Genomic DNA, 23,530 nt, shown 5'->3' with positions numbered 1-23,530 from the left:
TTTCAACACTAAAACAAGTGCGAAGAGTGGTTTTTCAACACTAACACAAGTGCGAAAAGTGTTTTTTTCCACACTAATACAAGTGCAAAAGTGGTTTCCTGCAACAACACAAGTGCGAAAAGTGGTTTTTCAACACTAACACAAGTGCGAAAAGTGGTTTTTCAACACTATCACAAATGCAAAAAGTGTTTTTTCCATACTAATACAAGTGCAAAAGTGGTTTCCTGCACCAACACAAGTGCGAAAAGTGGTTTTTCAACACTAACACAAGTGCAAAAAGTGGTTTTTCAACACTAACACAAGTGCGAAAAGTGGATTTTCAACACTATCACAAGCGCAAAAAGTGTTTTTTCCACACTAATACAAGTGCAAAAGTGGTTTCCTGCACGAACACAAGTGTGAAAAGTGGTTTTTCAACACTAAAACAAGTGCGAAAAGTGGTTTTTCAACACTAACACAAGTGCGAAAAGTTGTTTTTCAACACTATCACAAGTGCAAAAAGTGTTTTTTCCACACTAATACAAGTGCAAAAGTGGTTTCCAGCACCAACACAAGCGCGAAAAGTGGTTTTTCAACACTAACACAAGTGCGAAAAGTGGTTTTTCAACACTAACACAAGTGCGAAAAGTGGTTTATCAACACTATCACAAGTGCAAAAAGTGTTTTTTCCACAATAATACAAGTGCAAAAGTGGTTTCCTGCACCAACACAAGTGCGAAAAGTGGTTTTTCAACACTATCACAAGTGCAAAAAGTGTTTTTTCCACACTAATACAAGTGCAAAAGTGGTTTCCTGGACCAACACAAGTGCGAAAAGTGGTTTTTCAACACTAACACAAGTGCAAAAAGTGGTTTTTCAACACTAACACAAGTGCGAAAAGTGGTTTTTCAACATTAACACAAGTGCGAAAAGTGGTTTTTCAACACTAACACAAGTGCGAAAAGTGTTTTTTCCACACGAATACAAGTGCAAAAGTGGTTTCCTGCATCAACACAAGTGCGAAAAGTGGTTTTTCAACACTATCACAAGTGCAAAAAGTGTTTTTTCCACACTAATACAAGTGCAAAAGTGGTTTGCGGCAACAACACAAGTGCGAAAAGTGGTTTTTCAACACTAACACAAGTGCGAAAAGTGTTTTTTCAACACTAACACAAGTGCAAAAAGTGGTTTTTCCACAATAACACAAGTGCGAAAAGTGGTTTTTCCACACTAATACAAGTGCAAAAGTAGTTTCCTGCACCAACACAAGTGCGAAAAGTGGTTTTTCAACACTAACACAAGTGCGAAAAGTGGTTTTTCAACACTATCACAAGTGCAAAAAGTGTTTTTTCCACACTAATACAAGTGCAAAAGTGGTTTCCTGCACCAACACAAGTGCAAAAAGTGGTTTTTCAACACGAACACAAGTGCGAAAAGTGTTTTTTCCACACTAATACAAGTGCAAAAGTGGTTTCCTGCACCAACACAAGTGCAAAAAGATGTTTTTCAACACTAACACTTGTGCGAAAAGTGGTTTTTCAACACTATCACAAGTGCAAAAAGTGTTTTTTCCACACTAATACAAGTGCAAAAGTGGTTTCCTGCACCAACACAAGTGCGAAAAGTGGTTTTTCAACACTAACACAAGTGCGAAAAGTGGTTTTTCAACACTATCACAAGTGCAAAAAGTGTTTTTTCCACACTAATACAAGTGCAAAAGTGGTTTCCTGCAGCAACACAAGTGTGAAAAGTGGTTTTTCAACACTAACACAAGTGCGAAAAGTGGTTTTTCAACACTAACACAAGTGCGAAAAGTGGTTTTTCAACACTAACACAAGAGCGAAAAGTGTTTTTTCCACACTAATACAAGTGCAAAAGTGGTTTCCTGCACCAACACAAGTGCGAAAAGTGGTTTTTCAACACTAACACAAGTGCGAAAAGTGGTTTTTCAACACTATCACAAGTGCAAAAAGTGTTTTTTCCACACTAATACAAGTGCAAAAGTGGTTTCCTGCACCCAACACAAGTGCAAAAAGTGGTTTTTCAACACTAACACAAGTGCGAAAAGTGGTTTTTCAACACTATCACAAGTGCAAAAAGTGTTTTTTCCACACTAATACAAGTGCAAAAGTGGTTTCCTGCACCAACACAAGTGCGAAAAGTGGTTTTTCAACACTAACACAAGTGCAAAAAGTGGTTTTTCAACACTAACACAAGTGCGAAAAGTGTTTTTTCAACACTATCACAAGTGCAAAAAGTGTTTTTTCCACACTAATACAAGTGCAAAAGTGGTTTCCTGCACCAATACAAGTGCGAAAAGTGGTTTTTCAACACTAACACAAGTGCGAAAAGTGGTTTTTCAACACTAACACAAGTGCGAAAAGTGGTTTTTCCACACTAATACAAGTGCAAAAGTGGTTTCCTGCACCAACTCAAGTGTGAAAAGTGGTTTTTCAACACTAACACAAGTGGGAAAAGTGGTTGTTCAACACTAACATAAGTGCGAAAAGTGGTTTTTCCACACTAATACAAGTGCAAAAGTGGTTTTCTGCACCAACACAAGTGGGGAACGTGGTTTTTCAACACTAACACAAGTGCGAAAAGTGGTTTTTCAACACTAACACAAGTGCGAAAAGTGGTTTTTCAACACTATCACAAGTGCAAAAAGTGTTTTCCACACTAATACAAGTGCAAAAGTGGTTTCCTGCACCAACACAAGTGCGAAAAGTGGTTTTTCAACACTAACACAAGTGCGAAAAGTGGTTTTTCAACACTAACACAAGTGGGAAAAGTGTTTTTTCCACACTAATACAAGTGCAAAAGTGGTTTCCTGCATCAACACAAGTGCGAAAAGTGGTTTTTCAACACTAACACAAGTGCGAAAAGTGGTTTTTCAACACTAACAAAAATGCGAAAAGTGGTTTTTCAACACTAACACAAGTGCCAAAAGTGGTTTTTCCACACTAATTCAAGTGCAAAAGTGGTTTCCTGCACCAACACAAGTGCGAAAAGTGGTTTTTCAACACTATCACAAGTGCGAAAAGTGGTTTTTCAACACTAACACAAGTGCGAAAAGTGGTTTTTCAACACTAACACAAGTGCAAAAAGTGGTTTTTCCACACTAATACAAGTGCAAAAGTTGTTTGCGGCAACAACACAAGTGCGAAAAGTGGTTTTTCAACACTAACACAAGTGCGAAAAGTGTTTTTTCAACACTAACACAAGTGCAAAAAGTGGTTTTTCCACAATAACACAAGTGCGAAAAGTGGTTTTTCCACACTAATACAAGCGCAAAAGTAGTTTCCTGCACCAACACAAGTGCGAAAAGTGGTTTTTCAACACTAACACAAGTGCGAAAAGTGGTTTTTCAACACTACCACAAGTGCAAAAAGTGTTTTTTCCACACTAATACAAGTGCAAAAGTGGTTTCCTGCACCAACACAAGTGCGAAAAGTGGTTTTTCAACACTAACACAAGTGCAAAAAGTGGTTTTTCAACACGAACACAAGTGCGAAAAGTGTTTTTCCACACTAATACAAGTGCAAAATTGGTTTCCTGCACCAACACAAGTGCGAAAAGATGTTTTTCAACACTAACACTTGTGCGAAAAGTGGTTTTTCAACACTATCACAAGTGCAAAAAGTGTTTTTTCCACACTAATACAAGTGCAAAAGTGGTTTCCGAACCAACACAAGTGCGAAAAGTGGTTTTTCAACACTAACACAAGTGCGAAAAGTGGTTTTTCAACACTATCACAAGTGCAAAAAGTGTTTTTTCCACACTAATACAAGTGCAAAAGTGGTTTCCTGCAGCAACACAAGTGTGAAAAGTGGTTTTTCAACACTAACACAAGTGCGAAAAGTGGTTTTTCAACACTATCACAAGTGCAAAAAGTGTTTTTTCCACACTAATACAAGTGCAAAAGTGGTTTCCTGCACCAACACAAGTGCGAAAAGTGGTTTTTCAACACTAACACAAGTGCGAAAAGTGGTTTTTCAACACTAACACAAGTGGGAAAAGTATTTTTTCCACACTAATACAAGTGCAAAAGTGGTTTCCTGCATCAACACAAGTGCGAAAAGTGGTTTTTCAACACTAACACAAGTGCGAAAAGTGGTTTTTCAACACTAACACAAGTGCGAAAAGTGGTTTTTCAACACTAACAAAAGTGCGAAAAGTGGTTTTTCAACACTAACACAAGTGTCAAAAGTGGTTTTTCCACACTAATACAAGTGCAAAAGTGGTTTCCTGCACCAACACAAGTGCGAAAAGTGGTTTTTCAACACTATCACAAGTGCAAAAAGTGTTTTTTCCACACTAATACAAGTGCAAAAGTGGTTTCCTGCACCAACACAAGTGCGAAAAGTGGTTTTTCAACACTAACACAAGTGCGAAAAGTGGTTTTTCAACACTATCACAAGTGCAAAAAGTGTTTTTTCCACACTAATACAAATGCAAAAGTGGTTTCCTGCACCAACACAAGTGCAAAAAGTGGTTTTTCAACACTAAAACAAGTGCGAAGAGTGGTTTTTCAACACTAACACAAGTGCGAAAAGTGTTTTTTCCACACTAATACAAGTGCAAAAGTGGTTTCCTGCAACAACACAAGTGCGAAAAGTGGTTTTTCAACACTAACACAAGTGCGAAAAGTGGTTTTTCAACACTATCACAAATGCAAAAAGTGTTTTTTCCATACTAATACAAGTGCAAAAGTGGTTTCCTGCACCAACACAAGTGCGAAAAGTGGTTTTTCAACACTAACACAAGTGCAAAAAGTGGTTTTTCAACACTAACACAAGTGCGAAAAGTGGATTTTCAACACTATCACAAGCGCAAAAAGTGTTTTTTCCACACTAATACAAGTGCAAAAGTGGTTTCCTGCACGAACACAAGTGTGAAAAGTGGTTTTTCAACACTAAAACAAGTGCGAAAAGTGGTTTTTCAACACTAACACAAGTGCGAAAAGTTGTTTTTCAACACTATCACAAGTGCAAAAAGTGTTTTTTCCACACTAATACAAGTGCAAAAGTGGTTTCCTGCACCAACACAAGCGCGAAAAGTGGTTTTTCAACACTAACACAAGTGCGAAAAGTGGTTTTTCAACACTAACACAAGTGCGAAAAGTGGTTTATCAACACTATCACAAGTGCAAAAAGTGTTTTTTCCACAATAATACAAGTGCAAAAGTGGTTTCCTGCACCAACACAAGTGCGAAAAGTGGTTTTTCAACACTATCACAAGTGCAAAAAGTGTTTTTTCCACACTAATACAAGTGCAAAAGTGGTTTCCTGGACCAACACAAGTGCGAAAAGTGGTTTTTCAACACTAACACAAGTGCAAAAAGTGGTTTTTCAACACTAACACAAGTGCGAAAAGTGGTTTTTCAACATTAACACAAGTGCGAAAAGTGGTTTTTCAACACTAACACAAGTGCGAAAAGTGTTTTTTCCACACGAATACAAGTGCAAAAGTGGTTTCCTGCATCAACACAAGTGCGAAAAGTGGTTTTTCAACACTATCACAAGTGCAAAAAGTGTTTTTTCCACACTAATACAAGTGCAAAAGTGGTTTGCGGCAACAACACAAGTGCGAAAAGTGGTTTTTCAACACTAACACAAGTGCGAAAAGTGTTTTTTCAACACTAACACAAGTGCAAAAAGTGGTTTTTCCACAATAACACAAGTGCGAAAAGTGGTTTTTCCACACTAATACAAGTGCAAAAGTAGTTTCCTGCACCAACACAAGTGCGAAAAGTGGTTTTTCAACACTAACACAAGTGCGAAAAGTGGTTTTTCAACACTATCACAAGTGCAAAAAGTGTTTTTTCCACACTAATACAAGTGCAAAAGTGGTTTCCTGCACCAACACAAGTGCGAAAAGTGGTTTTTCAACACTAACACAAGTGCAAAAAGTGGTTTTTCAACACGAACACAAGTGCGAAAAGTGTTTTTTCCACACTAATACAAGTGCAAAAATGGTTTCCTGCACCAACACAAGTGCGAAAAGATGTTTTTCAACACTAACACTTGTGCGAAAAGTGGTTTTTCAACAGTATCACAAGTGCAAAAAGTGTTTTTTCCACACTAATACAAGTGCAAAAGTGGTTTCCTGCACCAACACAAGTGCGAAAAGTGGTTTTTCAACACTAACACAAGTGCGAAAAGTGGTTTTTCAACACTATCACAAGTGCAAAAAGTGTTTTTTCCACACTAATACAAGTGCAAAAGTGGTTTCCTGCAGCAACACAAGTGTGAAAAGTGGTTTTTCAACACTAACACAAGTGCGAAAAGTGGTTTTTCAACACTAACACAAGTGCGAAAAGTGGTTTTTCAACACTAACACAAGAGCGAAAAGTGTTTTTTCCACACTAATACAAGTGCAAAAGTGGTTTCCTGCACCAACACAAGTGCGAAAAGTGGTTTTTCAACACTAACACAAGTGCGAAAAGTGGTTTTTCAACACTATCACAAGTGCAAAAAGTGTTTTTTCCACACTAATACAAGTGCAAAAGTGGTTTCCTGCACCCAACACAAGTGCAAAAAGTGGTTTTTCAACACTAACACAAGTGCGAAAAGTGGTTTTTCAACACTATCACAAGTGCAAAAAGTGTTTTTTCCACACTAATACAAGTGCAAAAGTGGTTTCCTGCACCAACACAAGTGCGAAAAGTGGTTTTTCAACACTAACACAAGTGCAAAAAGTGGTTTTTCAACACTAACACAAGTGCGAAAAGTGTTTTTTCAACACTATCACAAGTGCAAAAAGTGTTTTTTCCACACTAATACAAGTGCAAAAGTGGTTTCCTGCACCAATACAAGTGCGAAAAGTGGTTTTTCAACACTAACACAAGTGCGAAAAGTGGTTTTTCAACACTAACACAAGTGCGAAAAGTGGTTTTTCCACACTAATACAAGTGCAAAAGTGGTTTCCTGCACCAACTCAAGTGTGAAAAGTGGTTTTTCAACACTAACACAAGTGGGAAAAGTGGTTTTTCAACACTAACATAAGTGCGAAAAGTGGTTTTTCCACACTAATACAAGTGCAAAAGTGGTTTTCTGCACCAACACAAGTGGGGAACGTGGTTTTTCAACACTAACACAAGTGCGAAAAGTGGTTTTTCAACACTAACACAAGTGCGAAAAGTGGTTTTTCAACACTATCACAAGTGCAAAAAGTGTTTTTTCCACACTAATACAAGTGCAAAAGTGGTTTCCTGCACCAACACAAGTGCGAAAAGTGGTTTTTCAACACTAACACAAGTGCGAAAAGTGGTTTTTCAACACTAACACAAGTGGGAAAAGTGTTTTTTCCACACTAATACAAGTGCAAAAGTGGTTTCCTGCATCAACACAAGTGCGAAAAGTGGTTTTTCAACACTAACACAAGTGCGAAAAGTGGTTTTTCAACACTAACACAAGTGCGAAAAGTGGTTTTTCAACACTAACAAAAATGCGAAAAGTGGTTTTTCAACACTAACACAAGTGCCAAAAGTGGTTTTTCCACACTAATTCAAGTGCAAAAGTGGTTTCCTGCACCAACACAAGTGCGAAAAGTGGTTTTTCAACACTATCACAAGTGCGAAAAGTGGTTTTTCAACACTAACACAAGTGCGAAAAGTGGTTTTTCAACACTAACACAAGTGCAAAAAGTGGTTTTTCCACACTAATACAAGTGCAAAAGTGGTTTCCTGCACCAACACAAGTGCGAAAAGTGGTTTTTCAACACTATCACAAGTGCAAAAAGTGGTTTTTCCACACTAATACAAGTGCAAAAAGTGTTTTTTCCACACTAATACAAGTGCAAAAGTGGTTTCCTGCACCAACACAAGTGCGAAAAGTGCTTTTTCAACACTAACACAAGTGCGAAAAGTGGTATTTCAACACTATCACAAGTGCAAAAAGTGTTGTTTCCACACTAATACAAGTGCAAAACTGGTTTCCTGCACTAACACAAGTGCGAAAAGTGGCTTTTCAACACTAACACAAGTGCGAAAAGTGGTTTTTCAACACTATCACAAGTGCAAAAAGTGTTTTTCCCACACTAATACAAGTGCAAAAGTGGTTCCCTGCACCAACACAAGTGCGAAAAGTGGTTTTTCAACACTAACACAAGTGCGAAAGTGGTTTTTCAACACTAACACAAGTGCGAAAAGTGGTTTTTCAACACTATCACAAGTGCAAAAAGTGTTTTTTCCACACTAATACAAGTGCAGAAGTGGTTTCCTGCACCAACACCAGCGCCAAAAGTGGTTTTTCAACACTAACACAAGTGCGAAAAGTGGTTTTTCCACACTAATACAAGTGCAAAAGTGGTTTTCTGCACCAACACAAGTGGGGAACGTGGTTTTTCAACACTAACACAAGTGCGAAAAGTGGTTTTTCAACACTAACACAAGTGCGAAAAGTGGTTTTTCAACACTATCACAAGTGCAAAAAGTGTTTTTTCCACACTAATACAAGTGCAAAAGTGGTTTCCTGCACCAACACAAGTGCGAAAAGTGGTTTTTCAACACTAACACAAGTGCGAAAAGTGGTTTTTCAACACTAACACAAGTGGGAAAAGTGTTTTTTCCACACTAATACAAGTGCAAAAGTGGTTTCCTGCATCAACACAGTGCGAAAAGTGGTTTTTCAACACTAACACAAGTGCGAAAAGTGGTTTTTCAACACTAACACAAGTGCGAAAAGTGGTTTTTCAACACTAACAAAAGTGCGAAAAGTGGTTTTTCAACACTAACACAAGTGTCAAAAGTGGTTTTACCACACTAATACAAGTGCAAAAGTGGTTTCCTGCACCAACACAAGTGCGAAAATTGGTTTTTCAACACTATCACAAGTGCAAAAAGTGTTTTTTCCACACTAATACAAGTGCAAAAGTGGTTTCCTGCACCAACACAAGTGCGAAAAGTGGTTTTTCAACACTAACACAAGTGCGAAAAGTGGTTTTTCAACAATAACACAAGGGCGAAAAGTGGTTTTTCCACACTAATACAAGTGCAAAAGTGGTTTCCTGCACCAACACAAGTGCGAAAAGTGGTTTTTCAACACTAACACAAGTGCGAAAATTGGTTTTTCAACACTATCACAAGTGCAAAAAGTGTTTTTTCCACACTAATACAAGTGCAAAAGTGGTTTCCTGCACCAACACAAGTGCAAAAAGTGGTTTTTCAACACTAAAACAAGTGCGAAAAGTGGTTTTTCAACACTAACACAAGTGCGAAAAGTGTTTTTTCCACACTAATACAAGTGCAAAAGTGGTTTCCTGCAACAACACAAGTGCGAAAAGTGGTTTTTCAACACTAACACAAGTGCGAAAAGTGGTTTTTCAACACTATCACAAATGCAAAAAGTGTTTTTTCCATACTAATACAAGTGCAAGAGTGGTTTCCTGCACCAACACAAGTGCGAAAAGTGGTTTTTCAACACTAACACAAGTGCGAAAAGTGGTTTTTCAACACTAACACAAGTGCGAAAAGTGGATTTTCAACACTATCACAAGCGCAAAAAGTGTTTTTTCCACACTAATACAAGTGCAAAAGTGGTTTCCTGCACGAACACAAGTGTGAAAAGTGGTTTTTCAACACTAAAACAAGTGCGAAAAGTGGTTTTTCAACACTTACACAAGTGCGAAAAGTGGTTTATCAACACTATCACAAGTGCAAAAAGTGTTTTTTCCACAATAATACAAGTGCAAAAGTGGTTTCCTGCACCAACACAAGTGCGAAAAGTGGTTTTTCAACACTATCACAAGTGCAAAAAGTGTTTTTTCCACACTAATACAAGTGCAAAAGTGGTTTCCTGGACCAACACAAGTGCGAAAAGTGGTTTTTCAACACTAACACAAGTGCAAAAAGTGGTTTTTCAACACTAACACAAGTGCGAAAAGTGTTTTTTCAACACTATCACAAGTGCAAAAAGTGTTTTTCCACACTAATACAAGTGCAAAAGTGGTTTCCTGCACCAATACAAGTGCGAAAAGTGGTTTTTCAACACTAACACAAGTGCGAAAAGTGGTTTTTCAACACTAACACAAGTGCAAAAAGTGTTTTTTCCACACTAATACAAGTGCAAAAGTGGTTTCCTGCACCAACATAAGTGCGAAAAGTGGTTTTTCAACACTAACACAAGTGCAAAAAGTGGTTTTTCAACACTATCACAAGTGCAAAAAGTGTTTTTTCCACACTAATACAAGTGCAAAAGTGGTTTCCTGCACTAACACAAGTGTGAAAAGTGGTTTTTCAACACTAACACAAGTGCGAAAAGTGGTTTTTCAACACTAACACAAGTGCGAAAAGTGGTTTTTCAACACTAACACAAGAGCGAAAAGTGTTTTTCCACACTAATACAAGTGCAAAAGTGATTTCCTGCACCAACACAAGTGCGAAAAGTGGTTTTTCAACACTAACACAAGTGCGAAAAGTGGTTTTTCAACACTATCACAAGTGCAAAAAGTGTTTTTTCCACACTAATACAAGTGCAAAAGTGGTTTCCTGCACCAACACAAGTGCAAAAAGTGGTTTTTCAACACTAACACAAGTGCAAAAAGTGGTTTTTCAACACGAACACAAGTGCGAAAAGTGTTTTTTCCACACTAATACAAGTGCAAAAATGGTTTCCTGCACCAACACAAGTGCGAAAAGATGTTTTTCAACACTAACACTTGTGCGAAAAGTGGTTTTTCAACAGTATCACAAGTGCAAAAAGTGTTTTTTCCACACTAATACAAGTGCAAAAGTGGTTTCCTGCACCAACACAAGTGCGAAAAGTGGTTTTTCAACACTAACACAAGTGCGAAAAGTGGTTTTTCAACACTATCACAAGTGCAAAAAGTGTTTTTTCCACACTAATACAAGTGCAAAAGTGGTTTCCTGCAGCAACACAAGTGTGAAAAGTGGTTTTTCAACACTAACACAAGTGCGAAAAGTGGTTTTTCAACACTAACACAAGTGCGAAAAGTGGTTTTTCAACACTAACACAAGAGCGAAAAGTGTTTTTTCCACACTAATACAAGTGCAAAAGTGGTTTCCTGCACCAACACAAGTGCGAAAAGTGGTTTTTCAACACTAACACAAGTGCGAAAAGTGGTTTTTCAACACTATCACAAGTGCAAAAAGTGTTTTTTCCACACTAATACAAGTGCAAAAGTGGTTTCCTGCACCCAACACAAGTGCAAAAAGTGGTTTTTCAACACTAACACAAGTGCGAAAAGTGGTTTTTCAACACTATCACAAGTGCAAAAAGTGTTTTTTCCACACTAATACAAGTGCAAAAGTGGTTTCCTGCACCAACACAAGTGCGAAAAGTGGTTTTTCAACACTAACACAAGTGCAAAAAGTGGTTTTTCAACACTAACACAAGTGCGAAAAGTGTTTTTTCAACACTATCACAAGTGCAAAAAGTGTTTTTTCCACACTAATACAAGTGCAAAAGTGGTTTCCTGCACCAATACAAGTGCGAAAAGTGGTTTTTCAACACTAACACAAGTGCGAAAAGTGGTTTTTCAACACTAACACAAGTGCGAAAAGTGGTTTTTCCACACTAATACAAGTGCAAAAGTGGTTTCCTGCACCAACTCAAGTGTGAAAAGTGGTTTTTCAACACTAACACAAGTGGGAAAAGTGGTTTTTCAACACTAACATAAGTGCGAAAAGTGGTTTTTCCACACTAATACAAGTGCAAAAGTGGTTTTCTGCACCAACACAAGTGGGGAACGTGGTTTTTCAACACTAACACAAGTGCGAAAAGTGGTTTTTCAACACTAACACAAGTGCGAAAAGTGGTTTTTCAACACTATCACAAGTGCAAAAAGTGTTTTTTCCACACTAATACAAGTGCAAAAGTGGTTTCCTGCACCAACACAAGTGCGAAAAGTGGTTTTTCAACACTAACACAAGTGCGAAAAGTGGTTTTTCAACACTAACACAAGTGGGAAAAGTGTTTTTTCCACACTAATACAAGTGCAAAAGTGGTTTCCTGCATCAACACAAGTGCGAAAAGTGGTTTTTCAACACTAACACAAGTGCGAAAAGTGGTTTTTCAACACTAACACAAGTGCGAAAAGTGGTTTTTCAACACTAACAAAAATGCGAAAAGTGGTTTTTCAACACTAACACAAGTGCCAAAAGTGGTTTTTCCACACTAATTCAAGTGCAAAAGTGGTTTCCTGCACCAACACAAGTGCGAAAAGTGGTTTTTCAACACTATCACAAGTGCGAAAAGTGGTTTTTCAACACTAACACAAGTGCGAAAAGTGGTTTTTCAACACTAACACAAGTGCAAAAAGTGGTTTTTCCACACTAATACAAGTGCAAAAGTGGTTTCCTGCACCAACACAAGTGCGAAAAGTGGTTTTTCAACACTATCACAAGTGCAAAAAGTGGTTTTTCCACACTAATACAAGTGCAAAAAGTGTTTTTTCCACACTAATACAAGTGCAAAAGTGGTTTCCTGCACCAACACAAGTGCGAAAAGTGCTTTTTCAACACTAACACAAGTGCGAAAAGTGGTATTTCAACACTATCACAAGTGCAAAAAGTGTTGTTTCCACACTAATACAAGTGCAAAACTGGTTTCCTGCACTAACACAAGTGCGAAAAGTGGCTTTTCAACACTAACACAAGTGCGAAAAGTGGTTTTTCAACACTATCACAAGTGCAAAAAGTGTTTTTCCCACACTAATACAAGTGCAAAAGTGGTTCCCTGCACCAACACAAGTGCGAAAAGTGGTTTTTCAACACTAACACAAGTGCGAAAGTGGTTTTTCAACACTAACACAAGTGCGAAAAGTGGTTTTTCAACACTATCACAAGTGCAAAAAGTGTTTTTTCCACACTAATACAAGTGCAGAAGTGGTTTCCTGCACCAACACCAGCGCCAAAAGTGGTTTTTCAACACTAACACAAGTGCGAAAAGTGGTTTTTCCACACTAATACAAGTGCAAAAGTGGTTTTCTGCACCAACACAAGTGGGGAACGTGGTTTTTCAACACTAACACAAGTGCGAAAAGTGGTTTTTCAACACTAACACAAGTGCGAAAAGTGGTTTTTCAACACTATCACAAGTGCAAAAAGTGTTTTTTCCACACTAATACAAGTGCAAAAGTGGTTTCCTGCACCAACACAAGTGCGAAAAGTGGTTTTTCAACACTAACACAAGTGCGAAAAGTGGTTTTTCAACACTAACACAAGTGGGAAAAGTGTTTTTTCCACACTAATACAAGTGCAAAAGTGGTTTCCTGCATCAACACAGTGCGAAAAGTGGTTTTTCAACACTAACACAAGTGCGAAAAGTGGTTTTTCAACACTAACACAAGTGCGAAAAGTGGTTTTTCAACACTAACAAAAGTGCGAAAAGTGGTTTTTCAACACTAACACAAGTGTCAAAAGTGGTTTTACCACACTAATACAAGTGCAAAAGTGGTTTCCTGCACCAACACAAGTGCGAAAATTGGTTTTTCAACACTATCACAAGTGCAAAAAGTGTTTTTTCCACACTAATACAAGTGCAAAAGTGGTTTCCTGCACCAACACAAGTGCGAAAAGTGGTTTTTCAACACTAACACAAGTGCGAAAAGTGGTTTTTCAACAATAACACAAGGGCGAAAAGTGGTTTTTCCACACTAATACAAGTGCAAAAGTGGTCCTGCACCAACACAAGTGCGAAAAGTGGTTTTTCAACACTAACACAAGTGCGAAAATTGGTTTTTTCAACACTATCACAAGTGCAAAAAGTGTTTTTTTCCACACTAATACAAGTGCAAAAGTGGTTTCCTGCACCAACACAAGTGCAAAAAGTGGTTTTTCAACACTAAAACAAGTGCGAAAAGTGGTTTTTCAACACTAACACAAGTGCGAAAAGTGTTTTTTCCACACTAATACAAGTGCAAAAGTGGTTTCCTGCAACAACACAAGTGCGAAAAGTGGTTTTTCAACACTAACACAAGTGCGAAAAGTGGTTTTTCAACACTATCACAAATGCAAAAAGTGTTTTTTCCATACTAATACAAGTGCAAGAGTGGTTTCCTGCACCAACACAAGTGCGAAAAGTGGTTTTTCAACACTAACACAAGTGCGAAAAGTGGTTTTTCAACACTAACACAAGTGCGAAAAGTGGATTTTCAACACTATCACAAGCGCAAAAAGTGTTTTTTCCACACTAATACAAGTGCAAAAGTGGTTTCCTGCACGAACACAAGTGTGAAAAGTGGTTTTTCAACACTAAAACAAGTGCGAAAAGTGGTTTTTCAACACTTACACAAGTGCGAAAAGTGGTTTATCAACACTATCACAAGTGCAAAAAGTGTTTTTTCCACAATAATACAAGTGCAAAAGTGGTTTCCTGCACCAACACAAGTGCGAAAAGTGGTTTTTCAACACTATCACAAGTGCAAAAAGTGTTTTTTCCACACTAATACAAGTGCAAAAGTGGTTTCCTGGACCAACACAAGTGCGAAAAGTGGTTTTTCAACACTAACACAAGTGCAAAAAGTGGTTTTTCAACACTAACACAAGTGCGAAAAGTGTTTTTTCAACACTATCACAAGTGCAAAAAGTGTTTTTCCACACTAATACAAGTGCAAAAGTGGTTTCCTGCACCAATACAAGTGCGAAAAGTGGTTTTTCAACACTAACACAAGTGCGAAAAGTGGTTTTTCAACACTAACACAAGTGTCAAAAGTGGTTTTACCACACTAATACAAGTGCAAAAGTGGTTTCCTGCACCAACACAAGTGCGAAAATTGGTTTTTCAACACTATCACAAGTGCAAAAAGTGTTTTTTCCACACTAATACAAGTGCAAAAGTGGTTTCCTGCACCAACACAAGTGCGAAAAGTGGTTTTTCAACACTAACACAAGTGCGAAAAGTGGTTTTTCAACAATAACACAAGGGCGAAAAGTGGTTTTTCCACACTAATACAAGTGCAAAAGTGGTTTCCTGCACCAACACAAGTGCGAAAAGTGGTTTTTCAACACTAACACAAGTGCGAAAATTGGTTTTTCAACACTATCACAAGTGCAAAAAGTGTTTTTTCCACACTAATACAAGTGCAAAAGTGGTTTCCTGCACCAACACAAGTGCAAAAAGTGGTTTTTCAACACTAAAACAAGTGCGAAAAGTGGTTTTTCAACACTAACACAAGTGCGAAAAGTGTTTTTTCCACACTAATACAAGTGCAAAAGTGGTTTCCTGCAACAACACAAGTGCGAAAAGTGGTTTTTCAACACTAACACAAGTGCGAAAAGTGGTTTTTCAACACTATCACAAATGCAAAAAGTGTTTTTTCCATACTAATACAAGTGCAAGAGTGGTTTCCTGCACCAACACAAGTGCGAAAAGTGGTTTTTCAACACTAACACAAGTGCGAAAAGTGGTTTTTCAACACTAACACAAGTGCGAAAAGTGGATTTTCAACACTATCACAAGCGCAAAAAGTGTTTTTTCCACACTAATACAAGTGCAAAAGTGGTTTCCTGCACGAACACAAGTGTGAAAAGTGGTTTTTCAACACTAAAACAAGTGCGAAAAGTGGTTTTTCAACACTTACACAAGTGCGAAAAGTGGTTTATCAACACTATCACAAGTGCAAAAAGTGTTTTTTCCACAATAATACAAGTGCAAAAGTGGTTTCCTGCACCAACACAAGTGCGAAAAGTGGTTTTTCAACACTATCACAAGTGCAAAAAGTGTTTTTTCCACACTAATACAAGTGCAAAAGTGGTTTCCTGGACCAACACAAGTGCGAAAAGTGGTTTTTCAACACTAACACAAGTGCAAAAAGTGGTTTTTCAACACTAACACAAGTGCGAAAAGTGTTTTTTCAACACTATCACAAGTGCAAAAAGTGTTTTTCCACACTAATACAAGTGCAAAAGTGGTTTCCTGCACCAATACAAGTGCGAAAAGTGGTTTTTCAACACTAACACAAGTGCGAAAAGTGGTTTTTCAACACTAACACAAGTGCGAAAAGTGGGTTTTTCCACACTAATACAAGTGCAAAAGTGGTTGCCTGCACCAACTCAAGTGCGAAAAGTGGTTTTTCAACACTAACACAAGTGCGAAAAGTGGTTTTTCAACACTAACATAAGTGCGAAAAGTGGTTTTTCAACACTATCACAAGTGCAAAAAGTGTTTTTTCCACACTAATACAAGTGCAAAAGTGGTTTCCTGCACCAACACAAGAGCGAAAAGTGGTTTTTCAACACTAACACAAGTGCGAAAAGTGGTTTTTCAACACTAACACAAGTGCGAAAAGTGGTTTTTCCACACTAATACAAGTGCAAAAGTGGTTTCCTGCACCAACACAAGTGCGAAAAGTGGTTTTTCAACACTAACACAAGTGTGAAAAGTGGTTTTTCAACACTAACAAAAGTGCGAAAAGTGGTTTTTCAACACTAACACAAGTGTCAAAAGTGGTTTTACCACACTAATACAAGTGCAAAAGTGGTTTCCTGCACCAACACAAGTGCGAAAATTGGTTTTTCAACACTATCACAAGTGCAAAAAGTGTTTTTTCCACACTAATACAAGTGCAAAAGTGGTTTCCTGCACCAACACAAGTGCGAAAAGTGGTTTTTCAACACTAACACAAGTGCGAAAAGTGGTTTTTCAACAATAACACAAGGGCGAAAAGTGGTTTTTCCACACTAATACAAGTGCAAAAGTGGTTTCCTGCACCAACACAAGTGCGAAAAGTGGTTTTTCAACACTAACACAAGTGCGAAAATTGGTTTTTCAACACTATCACAAGTGCAAAAAGTGTTTTTTCCACACTAATACAAGTGCAAAAGTGGTTTCCTGCACCAACACAAGTGCAAAAAGTGGTTTTTCAACACTAAAACAAGTGCGAAAAGTGGTTTTTCAACACTAACACAAGTGCGAAAAGTGTTTTTTCCACACTAATACAAGTGCAAAAGTGGTTTCCTGCAACAACACAAGTGCGAAAAGTGGTTTTTCAACACTAACACAAGTGCGAAAAGTGGTTTTTCAACACTATCACAAATGCAAAAAGTGTTTTTTCCATACTAATACAAGTGCAAGAGTGGTTTCCTGCACCAACACAAGTGCGAAAAGTGGTTTTTCAACACTAACACAAGTGCGAAAAGTGGTTTTTCAACACTAACACAAGTGCGAAAAGTGGATTTTCAACACTATCACAAGCGCAAAAAGTGTTTTTTCCACACTAATACAAGTGCAAAAGTGGTTTCCTGCACGAACACAAGTGTGAAAAGTGGTTTTTCAACACTAAAACAAGTGCGAAAAGTGGTTTTTCAACACTTACACAAGTGCGAAAAGTGGTTTATCAACACTATCACAAGTGCAAAAAGTGTTTTTTCCACAATAATACAAGTGCAAAAGTGGTTTCCTGCACCAACACAAGTGCGAAAAGTGGTTTTTCAACACTATCACAAGTGCAAAAAGTGTTTTTTCCACACTAATACAAGTGCAAAAGTGGTTTCCTGGACCAACACAAGTGCGAAAAGTGGTTTTTCAACACTAACACAAGTGCAAAAAGTGGTTTTTCAACACTAACACAAGTGCGAAAAGTGTTTTTTCAACACTATCACAAGTGCAAAAAGTGTTTTTCCACACTAATACAAGTGCAAAAGTGGTTTCCTGCACCAATACAAGTGCGAAAAGTGGTTTTTCAACACTAACACAAGTGCGAAAAGTGGTTTTTCAACACTAACACAAGTGTCAAAAGTGGTTTTACCACACTAATACAAGTGCAAAAGTGGTTTCCTGCACCAACACAAGTGCGAAAATTGGTTTTTCAACACTATCACAAGTGCAAAAAGTGTTTTTTCCACACTAATACAAGTGCAAAAGTGGTTTCCTGCACCAACACAAGTGCGAAAAGTGGTTTTTCAACACTAACACAAGTGCGAAAAGTGGTTTTTCAACAATAACACAAGGGCGAAAAGTGGTTTTTCCACACTAATACAAGTGCAAAAGTGGTTTCCTGCACCAACACAAGTGCGAAAAGTGGTTTTTCAACACTAACACAAGTGCGAAAATTGGTTTTTCAACACTATCACAAGTGCAAAAAGTGTTTTTTCCACACTAATACAAGTGCAAAAGTGGTTTCCTGCACCAACACAAGTGCAAAAAGTGGTTTTTCAACACTAAAACAAGTGCGAAAAGTGGTTTTTCAACACTAACACAAGTGCGAAAAGTGTTTTTTCCACACTAATACAAGTGCAAAAGTGGTTTCCTGCAACAACACAAGTGCGAAAAGTGGTTTTTCAACACTAACACAAGTGCGAAAAGTGGTTTTTCAACACTATCACAAATGCAAAAAGTGTTTTTTCCATACTAATACAAGTGCAAGAGTGGTTTCCTGCACCAACACAAGTGCGAAAAGTGGTTTTTCAACACTAACACAAGTGCGAAAAGTGGTTTTTCAACACTAACACAAGTGCGAAAAGTGGATTTTCAACACTATCACAAGCGCAAAAAGTGTTTTTTCCACACTAATACAAGTGCAAAAGTGGTTTCCTGCACGAACACAAGTGTGAAAAGTGGTTTTTCAACACTAAAACAAGTGCGAAAAGTGGTTTTTCAACACTTACACAAGTGCGAAAAGTGGTTTATCAACACTATCACAAGTGCAAAAAGTGTTTTTTCCACAATAATACAAGTGCAAAAGTGGTTTCCTGCACCAACACAAGTGCGAAAAGTGGTTTTTCAACACTATCACAAGTGCAAAAAGTGTTTTTTCCACACTAATACAAGTGCAAAAGTGGTTTCCTGGACCAACACAAGTGCGAAAAGTGGTTTTTCAACACTAACACAAGTGCAAAAAGTGGTTTTTCAACACTAACACAAGTGCGAAAAGTGTTTTTTCAACACTATCACAAGTGCAAAAAGTGTTTTTCCACACTAATACAAGTGCAAAAGTGGTTTCCTGCACCAATACAAGTGCGAAAAGTGGTTTTTCAACACTAACACAAGTGCGAAAAGTGGTTTTTCAACACTAACACAAGTGCGAAAAGTGGGTTTTTCCACACTAATACAAGTGCAAAAGTGGTTGCCTGCACCAACTCAAGTGCGAAAAGTGGTTTTTCAACACTAACACAAGTGCGAAAAGTGGTTTTTCAACACTAACATAAGTGCGAAAAGTGGTTTTTCAACACTATCACAAGTGCAAAAAGTGTTTTTTCCACACTAATACAAGTGCAAAAGTGGTTTCCTGCACCAACACAAGAGCGAAAAGTGGTTTTTCAACACTAACACAAGTGCGAAAAGTGGTTTTTCAACACTAACACAAGTGCGAAAAGTGGTTTTTCCACACTAATACAAGTGCAAAAGTGGTTTCCTGCACCAACACAAGTGCGAAAAGTGGTTTTTCAACACTAACACAAGTGTGAAAAGTGGTTTTTCAACACTATCACAAGTGCAAAAAGTGTTGTTTCCACACTAATACAAGTGCAAAAGTGGTTTCCTGCACCAACACAAGTGTGAAAAGTGGTTTTTCAACACTAAAACAAGTGCGAAAAGTGGTTTTTCAACACTAACACAAGTGCGAAAAGTTGTTTTTCAACACTATCACAAGTGCAAAAAGTGTTTTTTCCACACTAATACAAGTGCAAAAGTGGTTTCCTGCACCAACACAAGCGCGAAAAGTGGTTTTTCAACACTAACACAAGTGCGAAAAGTGGTTTTTCAACACTAACACAAGTGCGAAAAGTGGTTTATCAACACTATCACAAGTGCAAAAAGTGTTTTTTCCACAATAATACAAGTGCAAAAGTGGTTTCCTGCACCAACACAAGTGCGAAAAGTGGTTTTTCAACACTATCACAAGTGCAAAAAGTGTTTTTTCCACACTAATACAACTGCAAAAGTGGTTTCCTGGACCAACACAAGTGCGAAAAGTGGTTTTTCAACACTAACACAAGTGCAAAAAGTGGTTTTTCAACACTAACACAAGTGCGAAAAGTGTTTTTTCAACACTATCACAAGTGCAAAAAGTGTTTTTCCACACTAATACAAGTGCAAAAGTGGTTTCCTGCACCAATACAAGTGCGAAAAGTGGTTTTTCAACACTAACACAAGTGCGAAAAGTGGTTTTTCAACACTAACACAAGTGCGAAAAGTGGGTTTTTCCACACTAATACAAGTGCAAAAGTGGTTGCCTGCACTAACTCAAGTGCGAAAAGTGGTTTTTCAACACTAACACAAGTGCGAAAAGTGGTTTTTCAACACTAACATAAGTGCGAAAAGTGGTTTTTCAACACTATCACAAGTGCAAAAAGTGTTTTTTCCACACTAATACAAGTGCAAAAGTGGTTTCCTGCACCAACACAAGAGCGAAAAGTGGTTTTTCAACACTAACACAAGTGCGAAAAGTGGTTTTTCAACACTAACACAAGTGCGAAAAGTGGTTTTTCCACACTAATACAAGTGCAAAAGTGGTTTCCTGCACCAACACAAGTGCGAAAAGTGGTTTTTCAACACTAACACAAGTGTGAAAAGTGGTTTTTCAACACTATCACAAGTGCAAAAAGTGTTGTTTCCACACTAATACAAGGGCAAAAGTGGTTTCCTGCACCAACACAAGTGCAAAAAGTGGTTTTTCCACACTAATACAAGTGCAAAAGTGGTTTCCTGCACCAACACAAGTGCGAAAAGTGGTTTTTCAACACTATCACAAGTGCAAAAAGTGTTTTTTCCACACTAATACAAGTGCAAAAGTGGTTTCCCTGCACCAATACAAGTGCGAAAAGTGGTTTTTCAACACTAACACAAGTGCGAAAAGTGGTTTTTCAACACTAACACAAGTGCGAAAAGTGGTTTTTCCACACTAATACAAGTGCAAAAGTGGTTTCCTGCACCAACACAAGTGCGAAAAGTGGTTTTTCAACACTAACACAAGTGCGAAAAGTGGTTTTTCAACACTATCACAAGTGCAAAAAGTGGTTTTTCCACACTAATACAAGTGCAAAAAGTGTTTTTTCCACACCAATACAAGTGCAAAAGTGGTTTCCTGCACCAACACAAGTACGAAAAGTGGTTTTTCAACACTAACACAAGTGCAAAAAGTGGTTTTTCAACACGAACACAAGTGCGAAAAGTGTTTTTTCCACACTAATACAAGTGCAAAAGTGGTTTCCTGCACCAACACAAGTGCGAAAAGAGGTTTTTCAACACTAACACTTGTGCGAAAAGTGGTTTTTCAACACTATCACAAGTGCAAAAAGTGGTTTTTCAACACTAACAAAAGTGCGAAAAGTGGTTTTTCAACACTAACACAAGTGTCAAAAGTGGTTTTTCCACACTAATACAAGTGCAAAAGTGGTTTCCTGCACCAACACAAGTGCGAAAATTGGTTTTTCAACGCTATCACAAGTGCAAAAAGTGTTTTTTCCACACTAATACAAGTGCAAAAGTGGTTTCCTGCACCAACACAAGTGCGAAAAGTGGTTTTTCAACACTAACACAAGTGCGAAAAGTGGTTTTTCAACAATAACACAAGGGCGAAAAGTGGTTTTTCCACACTAATACAAGTGCAAAAGTGGTTTCCTGCACCAACACAAGTGCGAAAAGTGGTTTTTCAACACTAACACAAGTGCGAAAAGTGGTTTTTCAACACTAACACAAGTGCGAAAAGTGGTTTTTCCACACTAATACAAGTGCAAAAGTGGTTTCCTGCACCAACACAAGTGCGAAAAGTGGTTTTTCAACACTAACACAAGTGTGAAAAGTGGTTTTTCAACACTATCACAAGTGCAAAAAGTGTTGTTTCCACACCAATACAAGTGCAAAAGTGGTTTTTCAACACTAACACAAGTGCGAAAAGTGGTTTTTCAACACTAAAACAAGTGCGAAAAATGGTTTTTCAACACTAACACAAGTGCGAAAAGTTGTTTTTCAACACTATCACAAGTGCAAAAAGTGTTTTTTCCACACTAATACAAGTGCAAAAGTGGTTTCCTGCACCAACACAAGCGCGAAAAGTGGTTTTTCAACACTAACACAAGTGCGAAAAGTGGTTTTTCAACACTAACACAAGTGCGAAAAGTGGTTTATCAACACTATCACAAGTGCAAAAAGTGTTTTTTCCACAATAATACAAGTGCAAAAGTGGTTTCCTGCACCAACACAAGTGCGAAAAGTGGTTTTTCAACACTATCACAAGTGCAAAAAGTGTTTTTTCCACACTAATACAACTGCAAAAGTGGTTTCCTGGACCAACACAAGTGCGAAAAGTGGTTTTTCAACACTAACACAAGTGCAAAAAGTGGTTTTTCAACACTAACACAAGTGCGAAAAGTGTTTTTTCAACACTATCACAAGTGCAAAAAGTGTTTTTCCACACTAATACAAGTGCAAAAGTGGTTTCCTGCACCAATACAAGTGCGAAAAGTGGTTTTTCAACACTAACACAAGTGCGAAAAGTGGTTTTTCAACACTAACACAAGTGCGAAAAGTGGGTTTTTCCACACTAATACAAGTGCAAAAGTGGTTGCCTGCACTAACTCAAGGGCGAAAAGTGGTTTTTCAACACTAACACAAGTGTGAAAAGTGGTTTTTCAACACTATCACAAGTGCAAAAAGTGTTGTTTCCACACTAATACAAGGGCAAAAGTGGTTTCCTGCACCAACACAAGTGCAAAAAGTGGTTTTTCCACACTAATACAAGTGCAAAAGTGGTTTCCTGCACCAACACAAGTGCGAAAAGTGGTTTTTCAACACTATCACAAGTGCAAAAAGTGTTTTTTCCACACTAATACAAGTGCAAAAGTGGTTTCCCTGCACCAATACAAGTGCGAAAAGTGGTTTTTCAACACTAACACAAGTGCGAAAAGTGGTTTTTCAACACTAACACAAGTGCGAAAAGTGGTTTTTCCACACTAATACAAGTGCAAAAGTGGTTTCCTGCACCAACACAAGTGCGAAAAGTGGTTTTTCAACACTAACACAAGTGCGAAAAGTGGTTTTTCAACACTATCACAAGTGCAAAAAGTGGTTTTTCCACACTAATACAAGTGCAAAAAGTGTTTTTTCCACACCAATACAAGTGCAAAAGTGGTTTCCTGCACCAACACAAGTACGAAAAGTGGTTTTTCAACACTAACACAAGTGCAAAAAGTGGTTTTTCAACACGAACACAAGTGCGAAAAGTGTTTTTTCCACACTAATACAAGTGCAAAAGTGGTTTCCTGCACCAACACAAGTGCGAAAAGAGGTTTTTCAACACTAACACTTGTGCGAAAAGTGGTTTTTCAACACTATCACAAGTGCAAAAAGTGGTTTTTCAACACTAACAAAAGTGCGAAAAGTGGTTTTTCAACACTAACACAAGTGTCAAAAGTGGTTTTTCCACACTAATACAAGTGCAAAAGTGGTTTCCTGCACCAACACAAGTGCGAAAATTGGTTTTTCAACGCTATCACAAGTGCAAAAAGTGTTTTTTCCACACTAATACAAGTGCAAAAGTGGTTTCCTGCACCAACACAAGTGCGAAAAGTGGTTTTTCAACACTAACACAAGTGCGAAAAGTGGTTTTTCAACAATAACACAAGGGCGAAAAGTGGTTTTTCCACACTAAT

The sequence above is a fragment of the Myxine glutinosa genome, chromosome 3 (assembly GCF_964187855.1).
Source record: "Myxine glutinosa chromosome 3, kmMyxGlut1.1, whole genome shotgun sequence".
Lineage (NCBI taxonomy): Eukaryota > Metazoa > Chordata > Myxini > Myxiniformes > Myxinidae > Myxine > Myxine glutinosa.
This window is presented reverse-complemented; position numbering follows the sequence as displayed.